Here is a 13,599-nt window from a genome sequence, read left to right as displayed (position 1 = left end):
CTGCTTATGCCGTGACAAAACAACCCTCATTTCCCACATGTAACGTGCTCAGAAATGACAGTGCTTTGCACTCTAACGCCTTTTTAAATCACTCGAAATGCCTCCTACCCTGGGAATGCGACTTTCATTTTGGCAAAGCTTCACACAACCCTGGAGCAGGCACCATCCAGGGAGGTACATACATATATATATATATATATCTCTCTGTATCTCTGTGTGTGTGTGTGTGTGTGTATATATATATTACAGGCATAAGGAGGAAGCCTGCCGAGATAAGGTGAGATACATTTTCTGTAAATTCTTGCCTTTTTCTACAGGTTAGATCCTCACAACTGCACAATTTTACTTTCTTCAGTGAAAAATACCTGGAAACAACACTGTACTATTTTCCTGCATGTCTAACCCACTATTTTCAAGGAAAAAACCCAACTAGAATAGCCCTGCAGACACTATTTAAGATTTTTTCTAAGCATTTGAGTTGTTGACCAGTTGACGCAGTGGCTCTCATTTTGCAGCAGTTACAGGGTCCAGGGGTCTCTGGCACAGTTTATAGCATATGGGATCTCTTTGTGCAGCTCTGGTTGTTCCTTGTTCTTCCTTGCAAAGAGCTGACCGGAATAATCTGACTTTTTCTTGGATCTTGGTCAGAATGCCAATTTTTTGACCCAGGATGGATTCAAACCGTGCAACATAAAGATCTACGCTGTAGTCTATTTCCCCAGCCACTTCTAAGAATACTTTCAACCATCGCAGAGATTCCTGATGCTCCTCCATAAGTGTTTTCTCATCCACCTCTTCTCTCTTCTGTGTTTTCCTCCCAGCACTGAAAATAAATAACTGGGGTGAGACTTCCTTGTCTGTCTGAGCCCCAAATAGCTGTAACTCAGCTGTCCTGGGACAGTTCTGAATAGTCCAGGTTTTCTTCACGTTTTTCAGTTGATGTGGGAATCTGAACGCCTCCTGACAGGGTTGTCCAAGGGAATTTCAATTCACCACCAGCTCCTTCACGTGGCTGGCATACTGTAGGATGTTAAGGGTAAGCTTGCAGGATCTCATTCCTGGAGAGAGAGTGGCAATCATGCAGGCACAGGAGTTTTCCCCTATAAAAAAGTCCCTCAAGACGTGGGTGAATTTGCCAGCGGTGAATGGGGTTTAGGCTCTGTTACACCCCAATGCCCTGATACACTCTTTGAGTGCCTAGAGGCTTTTATTAATATCAGCCCCCTCCGGTGGTGTTTGCCTGTCCGCACTGGAGATGTCAGCTCCTCTCTCATTCCCAGCCAAATCAACCAGGGAAAACTTGGCATACAAATATCCTCTCTTCCTGAGTATGCCCTGGAAGATGGCATGGCTCCAGGAGGAGTGAGTGTTGACAGAGGTCTTGCCTGACGTGCGGCATTTGCCACCTGCTTCAATTAGCTTGATGATGTCTCCCATACTGTAACCACTTCCACAGCCCCACCACTTGGATATACTGTTTACCATCTCCCAGCACTCTCAGCTGCTTCTTCCAGTTTAGAAGGTCAAACACTTTGCTCCCATAAATCTCAAAGAAAGCCCCACAGACTTGAAGCTCCAGTTTCTGTCCCCTGCAGCCTGACGAAGACATCCTCAGTAACCAGGATGTAAATCCCTTTGGAGGGCTCAGAATTCTTGATAAAGAAACTTCCCCTTATGGTGTGTGTCTTACTGATGCCTGTCTGGGCACAGGCAAAGCAGGCAGCCACGCTCCCCTGGGAGATGGTCCCCATGAGGGGCTGAGTGCTCTGTTTCTACACTAGCTCATTCATGGAAGGCATGGTCAAAGCAGAAGACCTGGTTGTCCAGGTACCATGTAAGGTCCAGCTTCTGCTTAGCTTCATGCACCATCACCATGTCCTGGCAGGACACTGTCACTACATCGAAGTCACTGAGCTCAACTTCCTGTTGCTTCAGTAGCTGCTTCTGAACACACACAGATGCGATGGGGCCAGCACGGTGTGGTGACCTGCAGTCCAAGTGGCTGTGGCACTTCTGGATCACGGCCATCACATCAGTCCTGGGGTAGAGTGAAGCAGTGGCCTGCTGGGCTTGCTGCTCCCACATCTCCAGGCACTGGCGTTCCTGCTGTTCTCACAGCCTTCCTACCTGTTGCACACATGGTGATGTCCACATGGGTCTGCGGCCCCTGGAGCCAGGCCAGGCAGTCTCAGGGCCCTGCTGTCCCCAGATGGTTTTGATGGGCTGCGACAGCCATTCACTCACCAGGCTCTGGTTCCCTTTTGCTGACAGTGGGGCCTCGATGATGGTCATGGACTTGCTCCTTGGGGCCAGGTGAGGATGAGGGCAAAGATGAGCTGGAGATCCACCCCACCTGTTTGCTCCTGTTGGCCCCTTTCTCAAGCCACTCCACAGCGATTCTGGAAGTGCTGGGTGGATGCATCCGTTGCTACGCTCGATCTCCACAGAGGTGCCCAACTGGATGTGCCCAAAATCCCCAGCCATGCTGTCCCTATGTCCCGGCCACAGCTGTGGGGTGGAGGTGCCCCCTGGCTGGTGCAGGCAGGGCTGGAGCTTGCCCCTGGCCGCGGTGGGTCCCATGGGGCTCAGCGCTGCCTTTGCCTGGCACCATGTTACAACGGCCTGCGTGCCCACCCTGGGGGGCTGTGGAAGGCATTCAGCTTCAAGGTTGAAAATATACATGTTTTTAATCAGCTGATGTGGGTGGAAGGAATGTATAAAGCTGCCATCACCTGAAAAGGCCTGTTTGAGTTTCCAGGCTGGCGTGCAGCTGCTGTGACACATCGTGTCTAATTAGATCAGTCACGTTGTGTTAAGCTAATGCCAGTGGCACAAGAATTTATAACAGTGACATGAGCACAGAGACTCAAGAGAGCCTTTTCGTCCTGCAGTGACCACACAAAAATGCAGAAAACAACATGTTGCTTTCAATTACCTTGAACATAAATTTTGGATTCTTTTAAAAGGCTTTGCATGCCTTGAAATCCCGGTTGAGAAAAAATGGACTTAATAGAAAATGAATGAAAACCAGAGTTGCAGTGCAAGTGCAGTGGGTACATCTGCATCCACAAGGAAGAATTTGATATTATTTTGATAACTGGAACAGCTGATGATATTTTTAATCTGTTTCTGTAATGCTCTTCAGACATCTGGATTCCTGAATAAAGAATTTCAAAGTTCTGGCTACAGGAAAATCTTTTTAATGTCTTGGCTTACATAAGATTTTTGGTTCATTCTGGCAGGTAGATTAAGACATTCAGTGATGAGGACCGTTATTCACAAGAGCATTCAAATGCCATAGCAGCCCTCAGAAGAGCACTTGCAGAAATAGTGGTAGACTTACATACTCTTAAAGTAAATAAAACCAATTCAGAAGGTTTATTTTAGCAGATACTTAATTATCTCCATTTGTTCTTGCCTTTTGACGGGTAACTTAAAATGATGAATTCGGGCAGTCTGAGATCACCAAAACTTAACAACAGGGAGAATCTTGGATGTCCTTATTTACCAACCCTCCTGTGGAGCCAAAACACCAATTAAGATGTGTTATAATTTCCTGAAGGAGAGCAATTAATATTCACATTTTTTGTCTGGAGACATAGGCACCATGACTACTGTTGCTGTCAGCCACTTGTGCCTGACTAAGTCCTCATGCCTTTGAATAAGCTTTACATGTAATTCAAAACATTTTTATGCAGGGAAATTATGTCACTGTTATGGAGAGATCTAGTCCTTGGGTCTCCATCTGAAAAAGCCAGCCTGATGAAGAATGCAGGGTAGTAAAATGGCAGCAACTTCTTGGCTAGATTTTGGAGATAAAAGCCTGCCATGTACACTGTTAGACAGGCTTGAAGAAATACAGAGCACCAGGGATACCGGGTAGAGCAAAGCTGTGATTTTAAAGGCATGTTCAGCTTTCCATGGCAACGTTGTCTCTCTTAGTACAAGTCTTTGCTCAAATTCTTTTGTCAGATCCAGAGGTCAAAATATCCTGGAGTAGCAGGCTGCAGCAGTATCCCATGAATGGGCCAGAGGGATATAATGAAACCAATCCTTGTGGCAAACTGCCTTTTCTGTTTAATGTTTGGAGACCTTTTTAGAATCTCAGATGGGCATCAGAATTCAGTCAAGCTTTCGCTTGAGGAATCTGACATTCGCTCTTGGATAGCTTAACAACTTTTATTCATCTGATGTTCCTGGAGGATACATATGCTGTAACATGCGCTCGAGTAACTGCAATCATACCCACCAAGCTGTGTAAGCTGTTGCTCATCTCGGTTTTAATTAGTGATGTCGTTGCAAGAGAAGATGACTCAATTTCATAGAAGCATTGAAATAGCCCCAAATAACCATAACAGAAATCTACTTTGGGGAGTGTTACTAGGCTTATTACAGCAGCGCTCAGAGGAAGATGGCTTTTTAAAAGAAGCTAACTCATTGAGGGTTGCCACAGAATTTCAGTTAGATCGAGATTCATTTTCCAATGCTCTTAGAATACAAATTTTCAGCCCAAATAAATGTGAGCAAAAAAAACAGGGGACTTCCAAATACCATCAGTTCCCTGTATAGAAAAGTTAATATAACCTCAGCGTGGGCCCAGGATTGTTTTGGACCCATGATAATATACTTAGTAAAAAACCAACCACACTTCAAACCCTCTGACCCAAAAAGGAGCCAAAGATGCCAGTACTTCTCATGGTTGGACCATATGCTAAGTAAACAGAAAGATAAAATTGTTACATATTAGTTTGTTTACAAAACCTGCAAATCGCCAATGGTGTTACTTGCCAAATAAACCCCCCAAACTCAGAAATTTTGCTATTGATCAGGCACAATTTTCTGACCTTTTTTAGGGAAGCATTCTGGAGAACATAAATATCCAAATATGTGTTTTAAATATGAATCTTGCATGAGACAAAACATCAAATCAGCTTTTTTATAGCATTGTTGCAAATTGACACCTAGCAGCTGTTGAGCTCATTAGATCACACCGAGCTTCTCTGCTGCCCTGGCACAGCTGCACAACCTGAAGTTGATTTAGTTCTTCCTGAGCTCAGCCTACATCCCAGCCCCTCTTTCATAGTACGCACTCATCAATTGTCCTTTCTTAAACAAACCACCAACTACCCTTTACTGAGAGCCCATCTGTTGAAATTCAAGTATTTTTATAACAATAAGGATGTGCTTGGATTTATCAGCATGTTTGGTTTTAGAAGGGATGGCTTAGATTTTCAGGTCATATATGTAATGATAATGGCTGACTTGTCATTAGCCCACAGATTTAACATTTTAATGGGAAATGGAGCAGCCTGATTTTCAGAGGCTACAGATAATTGCAGACCTCAGTGAGTTCTGCTTCCAGTCCAGGTATAAATTCATCACAGTGAATATTAAAGCTAGGTACTCAAAACTAGAGCATACCTTTCAAACCAGCAATACTATGCATCTGCTTCAGTCATTTATATAATGGATTAATCCTTGTGAGAAAGCTTCTAGAACTCGGATGAACAAACCCCTGTTTTTACAGGGACTTCAGCTGCCTCTGCACTGGAAAGAGATGTCACTAGGAGAAAACTGAACAGGGGAGTTCTGCAGAGATTATGATGGGCAAATACAGTGGCTAACGGACAAAGCAACTAGAAGTAAACATTTCAAATGTGATTATTATATTATTTTAATAAATTTAAAATAACTCAGGTTTTTTTCCTTTATTTTTCTGATGCAACACCTTGTTGCTGTTCAAGACTTTAGGATCCTCAGTTCAGGCGTGGCCCCAGTTAGGTCTGATTATCTGCCCTTGCATCTTTAAAAATATTTGCAGAGGGCTATTTTATAATTCTAGTAAGACACACAAGCCTGCAAATTATAGTGCAGTAATTCACACCTGCTGCATTTAACAGCTCTCAGCCTTCAACCTTACTCTAACAGCACCATCTTGTGAAATATTGCACTATAAGTCACTCCCAGGAGTGCCTCGCTGCTCCCTCTTCATGTTGGCTTCTAATTGCTGAAGTAATCGTGTGTGATTTCGTACACAAGAGAACTAAAATTTATGCAAGTGCCTCTTTTATAGAGAATATGCTTTTAAAAAAGAGAAAAGACTGTACTTGGCTTGGGATTCCATGTTTTAAACTGACAAATATTAATGGTTTTGATGGCTATGCATTTACAAGCAGCTTTTATCACTCAACGCAGATGGGGAAAATGAGAGATTAAACCAGCACTATGATCAATTAACCAGTAATTTTAAAAAGAAGTGTAAATCCTCTTCATAAAGTACAAGGGTGCCTGCACGTGTGCTACCTTAGAGAGGGGCTTAAGTCCTTGACAAAAGTGGAATGTCACAGCCACAGCCCTAATCTAAGCGAAGGGGCTGCCAGCTCCCACAGTCGCCCTGTGATACCAGGGCAGTTTCCCGTGCCAATCCTGTGCATGTAGAGACCAACACCCCTTCCAGTTCTCCCAGCCAAGTGCCCTCTTAAACCAGGACCCAAAGGAAGAGGAAGCTTTGACGTTGATTTAATCTGTTTTTCAGATCCCAGTTAGTAAATTACATGAAATCACTGCCTCAGTGCTCCAACTTCCCTGCAGTGTCCTGGAGGAGAGATGCACATATCTGGACAGAAAAGGCTGAATTTTTATCATGGTCGGAGGTAGCTATTCTGTAATATATCAAAAAGTCTATGTTGGATTAGAATTGAAGAATTGTCAAAAGGAAATTTTCCTGCAAACCCAGATGCTGGGGTTTAATCAAGATTCATGTCCACAGGTATTTTTAGGGATGGTTATTTATTGACCAGCATTAAGGTGGCATCTAAAGACCTTATGTCAAAATCAGGACTCCATTGTGCTGAACAGCATGTAAATATTTCCAGAAAAAGACAATTTTTCTTCAGTGAGTTTTCTGCTGGCGTTATAGACAGCAGTTGCAGAGTGGAGAGGAAAGGAAGGGAAAGGGAAAGGGAAAGGGAAAGGGAAAGGGAAAGGGAAAGGGAAAGGGAAAGGGAAAGGGAAAGGGAAAGGGAAAGGGAAAGGGAAAGGGAAAGGGAAAGGGAAAGGGAAAGGGAAAGGGAAAGGGAAAGGGAAAGGGAAAGGGAAAGGGAAAGGGAAAGGAAAGGAGGAGGACAGTGTCTCCAGAGAGGGCAGGGGACCAGTCTTTTCCCAGAATCTTTAAAGCTTTTGTTTATCTATGAACAAACCCTGAAACAAACTCTAACACAGACTGTGCAATAGCTTAAAACCTTGTGACTTATTAAAACTCCCTTCTAATAATTTGCAAACATACATGAGAATTTTTTTTGTACTTTTTAAAATACTACCATATTATGGCAGAAAGTAAAGGATTTGCAGCCTTGCTATGAGTCGTCAGAGAATAAATGCAATGTGCAGCAGCAAGGATATAATGCACAGTCTGTTAATAGAAGATGCTTTACTATCACAGGATGTAAAAAAAAATAAATTAAAAATCCCACATTTCTTCTGTTGCTTTTCCACTGCTACCAAGCTGTCAGCTCGCCCTACGTGCAAAAAGCTGTGGTTGCAACCCACAACATTAATACAGACAACCGGTGCTTTCTGCCAAAAAACACAGCATTCAGATGAAATGTGATGAGGCAAATAACAGTTTGTATTTCACACTTCATGGGAGCTGGATGGATGCACAGATCTGCCCACACACAAAGTCCTTGCAAGACCAAGATCCTGATCACAATTTGTTAAAAAAACCCAAACCCAAACCCAACACAAAACCCCCCAAACAAACCATAAGCCTTGATAAGGGAAACAACAGCTGTTCAGGGAGTAGGAAAGCACAGATGGGGTCTACCATACTGAGGGGCCTAGAGGACTTGCATGATGTTGTGTAGAGAAGTGGGACCATTGCCAACTCCCTAGATTTCTATTTGACCTAAAGCGTGCTTCTCTAAGCAGTGGAAACAGCTTTCATTCATCTTATGAAGTAATAAAAAACAAAGCAAAATAATTATCCGTGTCATTATAAAAGAGGATAAATTCCAGCAAACTCAGTGAAAGCTGTGGATTATAAGGAGTTACTAGAAAAAAAAAGAAAAAAAGGAACAGTGTATTCTGTTCTCAATGTTTTAATGAGGCACAGTCAATTTTTATTATTATAGGTTTACTAGTCTCTTCCTGGCAGAAAGTAGTATTTAAAATTAATGTAACTAATCTGGAAATCAGAGAGTGAATACGGCTAATTCATACAACAGTTGAGTTAGCCCTAATTCATTTCATAGTTAGAAACATTCTGTTCATGTTTAATACATAGAGAAGCTTTTAGTAACAAACTCTTTCTAATTACTGAATCTTTCTGACTCTCCTCATCTGGCTGAACGTGTAAACAGACTTGTTCTTAAATGCTCCAAGATCCCCTTTACAAGACTTTCATTAAACAAAATTATGGAGCTGTGCAGACATATAATTGTTTTAAGCCTTAACATTTCAAAGGTCTTAACAAACGTTAATTAAATTCTGATCCTACTCTTAGAGCCATGTAGACATAGCTGGTTTTTACTGGTTACCAGGATCTACAAGCCTGAACCCTCCTTGCCGTTAGGTACCAAGCAATCAATGCCAAACCAGCACCCCCGCATTTCCAGGTCTTTCTACCTGAAGCATTGGCTAACCTTCATGCTCTTTGAAGTCGTCGGGAAGACAAAGTTTTTGCAGTTCTGAAGGTCACACTACCTACCGAAGCGCTCACATATGGTTTTTGAGTGGCTGGCTTTAGATTTTAAGTTTGACAGCTGAGACAGAGAATAATTTTTGCAAAAAACTGTTGAAGGCTGTTGTCGTCTCTTGGTCTGCATAAGCAGGAGCTTGCTTCCCAATTACCTGTCTGCCACTGTAATGACTGATTTCAGTGCTTTATGACCAGCATATGCAGCCCTTCTATGTTTAGATAAGAGATTACAAGGGCTATCAATCCTCATGCTCTTGTGTACAATATTAACGCTATCTAAAATTAATCTATTTCTACCATGGACTAGTATTTTTTAAGTGTATTAGTAGTAATTCCAACTTGCAGAAGGGATGAAGCACTGCAAGGGATCCAGCCTGCCAGGTATAGTTTAGAAATGTTTTTGGCAGGTTAGGTTTCTTTCTCCTGCCAAGGTAAGGACATAACATTTGAGGATAAATAGCCACAGGAGCCTATGGGGATCTGAAGCACAAGAGCTTGCACAAGAGACTGTTGAGTCCTCTCTTTGCTTCTTTATTAGGAGGGGTAGCATGGTCTGGAAATGTGAATTTTGGTAAGAGGCGTGGGAAAGGAGTAATATCCCAAGTTCTAGTCTTAACCCTAACAAAGGGAATCAGTGAGCTCAGGAAAGGTATTTCATGTCTCTAACCATCTTTTGCAAATCACAGAAGAACATTCTGGCTTCTGTCATGGCCTTCACAAGACTTAATTGTTAAAAAGGGCTGCATTCGTGCTCAGTATTAAAACAGTCTTATGTAAAGTAGCAGACTGTAAGTGCGTCATGTAATACTACAGTAGGCACGGTGATAAAACAGCCTAAATAAAAAGAAATCAAAAATACTATAGATATTTAAGATACACCATGCACTATGAGTGAAGTATCTTTGGAGAAGCAGCTTTGGTATCTTTCATTGTAATGGCTGACAGGTCCCTTTCAATCTCTTTTATAAAATGTTTCTGTGACTCCTGTACCAAGGCAGTGCGCATTACTTAGCTTGTTCCAGAACTAACAAACAACAATTTATACCCAGACAACATGTCCATGTTCAGACAGCCTCCCTGGAAAATCACAGATTCTGACACTGGATTTCGTATTCAGATATGAAATGTCTAAATGTTAGCTCTGGTTTGCAATGTGCTGCATCTCCTTTTGCTGTCCATGACAGTTCATCCAGGAAAGCCATAATCACCTTCAGTTCAGCACAGCATTTGGGAGGTTTAAAGAAATAGGAATGCACCCTTCAAAGCTAGATGATGCTCTCAAAGCCAAGAAACTGTACTGACGAGATGCCAATGTCACGTGGTCAACCCAGTGGTGATTCCCAGCTATAGGGATGCCAAGTTCCAAGGCAGTAACCTAACTAGTGATAAAGAGCCAAATTCTGACACCTTCCCTCACTGCAAGTGATAATTTATTCTGATTAGTCCTATTGCCCTGCCAGACTGTAAGTTCTGTAGACCCCCATGGGAGAGCAATGACTCATCAGCCGTTAGACTTTCGTTGACATTACTGAGGGAACGAGCTGACTTGGATGAGGCCCCACTGGACCAGCTAAGTGCTACTCAGTAAGACATGTACGATCAGCCTGGGAGAATCCAGCTCTGTGAGGTGTTAAACATCTCCTGTTAGTGCTCACAGCCAGACATAGCACAGTTATTTGACTACCTAGAGGGTAGCTTAGTAGGACTTACCAATAAATCCCTAAGCAGAGCATACCCTAATGCCTATTGAAAAGCAATGCGTGGTGGGTGCTTTTCAGCCATTTGGCATTTCTTACTAGCTACACACCTACATCTCAACAGTTTGAACAGCAGGTTTACAAATGGACTTAGCACCTAAAATCCCCTTAAAGCAATGAGAAATGAAAGATCATAGCTCTTTTTAGGATGTGACCCTACATTTTGAATAAAGGCTGTTAGGATTGTCGGTGTCATGTATCAGCAGTGCAGTAGGTATAAGCTAATTCCAACAGAAGGAGGAGGTGCCTCACAGTAAAACTATCATGTTCTCTGCTAAGCATGCAGTAAATAACTTGTTTCAGAGCTACAGTTCCACATATTTATACACATGAGTGTTTAAAAGTTTTCTAGATTATTCCTAGCAGTTGTATATTGGACAATACATGAATCTGCTTTCTTACATTTTCTCTCCCTCCTTTTGTGTTTATGTATCTGCTTGCAAAACCACCTCATACATAATGCAGTGCAATAAACTGCAGCATGGAATGGCTGTGCAGCCATGCCCATGTGTAAATAGCAGGAAAATCCATTACTCGCAATGTATCCTTCAGATGCAATTCAAGTCTGACAAACATTAAACAATTTGAACTGACTGCAGAAAGCAGTGCTTCCTTTGAGTGCCTTTTAGGAAGCTCATCATCAAGGTATTCTTCAAAAATGCTAGCCAGAATTAATGATTTCCGTTAGGTAAATGACTATGTGCTGAAACAATGCTGAGGTACACCGTGAAGCATCTTCTTTGGTAAGAGGGAATGTTGTTTCCCAGTTCCAATGTTTGTTCTGTTGGCTTGTTTTAAAAATCTGCCTCAATCGCAGCTGCTTTATGCTGTGCGTGTGTGTATCTGGCTGTGTATGTTATCTAGCATAATGTTACTGTTTGATTAGAATTTAAAACACAGCTTTTCCTTCTGTGAGGTAGCACAGTCTCATTTGTTTGTGCTTCATTTATATAACTGAAGAGCAAGTCCGTTTTCTGTTAAAATAGATGTCTTATTTTAGAACATTTAAAACAATCAGCACCAGACCACAGTACGTTTAATGCAAAGCATTTTTCTCCTCTACCAACACAGATCATGAGTCACTCTATTAAAACCAGGCTATATCTAGACAAGGTTAATTTAGAAACAGGATCACTACATTTAAATAAAATCTTCCTTCCATTTCCATTGACTAAAGAGTAAACACTGCACAGAAGAAAGTGTTTCATATTCTAGCCTACCACAACTTAAGTAGTTTGCAGGAATAAGGCATGGATGACTCTACTTTGAGACACCGCATGACAACCACAGGGTATTTTTCCCTTTAGCTGTGGTGAGCCCTGTACATGCTGGTCTGCAGATTTATACCAATGTAGTAGTGCAAACTGATCTTTGACACCTGGGCAGCCCCAAAGAAGCATGTGCTCGTTGGGAACCTCAGTGAGTTGTTTCAGGACACTCACAGTAGTGGAGGATTTCAGCAAGAAATTCTGACTACTGGCTTTCCTTTTTTTTAATTTAGAACCATGGAAATTTTCCCAAATTCGAAAATTTAAATACCTCAACCATTCCTAACCAGTGCTGATCAAAGCGTATGTCCTAGAACTGCCGGCCCTGAGCCCCAGAGCTGCAGCCGCAGCAATGAGCTCTGACAAACACACACCGCTGCTCCAGGTGTGGCTGACAGCATTTCAGAGAGTTTCTCACAGTTCCTACATAACAAGCTACAAAAACCCCTCCATAGCCAGCTGTATAGGTTCTTTAGAAGGGGCCAGAAAGGGACTGTTTCACATTGTGCCAAGCACCATTCCATAGATAGGCAGGTAGGTCTGGATAAGGCAGAGCAGATGAAAGCAGAGAAGGAAAAACACTTAACAGGCTGAAGTAGTGGGATCTCTTCTGTTTTCTGCTTGCATTTAGCTGTGAATATGCTGATTTGTGCTTGGGAATCAGGCCCTGTGCTGCTTGTGCATGGTGGGAATATCTATCAGGTAGCAAGGAGGAGTCAAGTCACAAAGTGCTATACTCACTATAAAGCCTGGCCTTCTAGAAAAAGGATCTTTAGTAAATGACAAATAACGGATTAACTGCCTGGAGCACTAGCCCCTCTACCTCAGTATTTATAGCTTTTCAAGCTATTAGCTTTTTAATTAACACTGAAAGAGCTGAAAGCGCCTAACTGTATTGTAGAGTAATTATATTAACAAATTACAGACATGAAAATTAAAATTCAGTTGCTCTAATATTCTATTTAGAAATGTGCAAATAGAGTTGATGTTTTGCTAATAAATGCTTCTCAGATGTTACACTTCTAAATGAAAAGAGAAAATGTACCTTTATAGTTTTCCTTTAAGTGCTTCTGCCCTCATTTGGAATTAATCAGCAAATACAAACAGCACTTCGAGCTTTGGAAATACCACTTCCTTAACCTCACTCCAGTTATAACAGTTTCCTAAATTACAAGCTGTACACAGTTTGTATATTCGGATAGCAGTTTTACACCAGGGCTCTGAATATAGTCCGCTTTATTTTCTCTCCTTTTTTCTCCCCGTCTGTATACTTGCATATGCACCAGGAAGGAATGAGAAGACTGTATAACGTATAAGCACCAGTTATACGCACATTCAGAAACGCGGCATTCTCCCTTCCTAGCCAGCCAAATACACAAATTTGCTTTCTCCCACAAAACATCTATCCAAGGCAAGCAAGCACGGCATTTGGCAATCCCTGCAAATAGGATGCCAAAGCAAACGTGCACTGTTTCCAAACAGGACCTATCCTCAAGCTTACCCAGTTCTGCAAATGGGACAGTTCAGAATGTGTAAGAAGGGGAACAAGAAGGGAATCAGCCTGTGCTGGCTGATGGATCAGATGGAAACCAAACCTCCAAGCCTTCAGGTGTGACATTGGAGTAGAGGTGGCAGGAGAGCTCCATCTAGGGAGCTGCCTGCTCTAATACGAAGTTGATAAGATAAATGTGTGGGTAACCTATGGTGTCTAACCACTTCATGGAAGTTAACATTAACCGATTTGCAGAGGACCAGAAAGGGCTTATGTGTCACTTACATCTAGCATAAAGCTAAAACTGCTGATTAATGAGGTGCTATTTAAATAGTTTACAAGACCTATACTCTGGCTCAAGTAACCACAAAGAGCTAAGTATTA

The 13,599-nt window shown here is 42.2% G+C and overlaps 1 pseudogene; it reads right to left on the bottom strand.

The window, feature by feature from the left end:
* Window positions 1-547: 547 nt before the first annotated feature.
* On the bottom strand, window positions 548-2,484 carry LOC104042248 (kinesin-like protein KIF2A; annotated as a pseudogene).
* Window positions 2,485-13,599: the final 11,115 nt, after the last annotated feature.

Source organism: Phalacrocorax carbo, chromosome 16 (assembly GCF_963921805.1).
Source record: "Phalacrocorax carbo chromosome 16, bPhaCar2.1, whole genome shotgun sequence".
NCBI lineage: Eukaryota > Metazoa > Chordata > Aves > Suliformes > Phalacrocoracidae > Phalacrocorax > Phalacrocorax carbo.
Note: the sequence above shows the minus strand (reverse complement) of the source record. Positions and strands in the feature narration are given on the sequence as shown.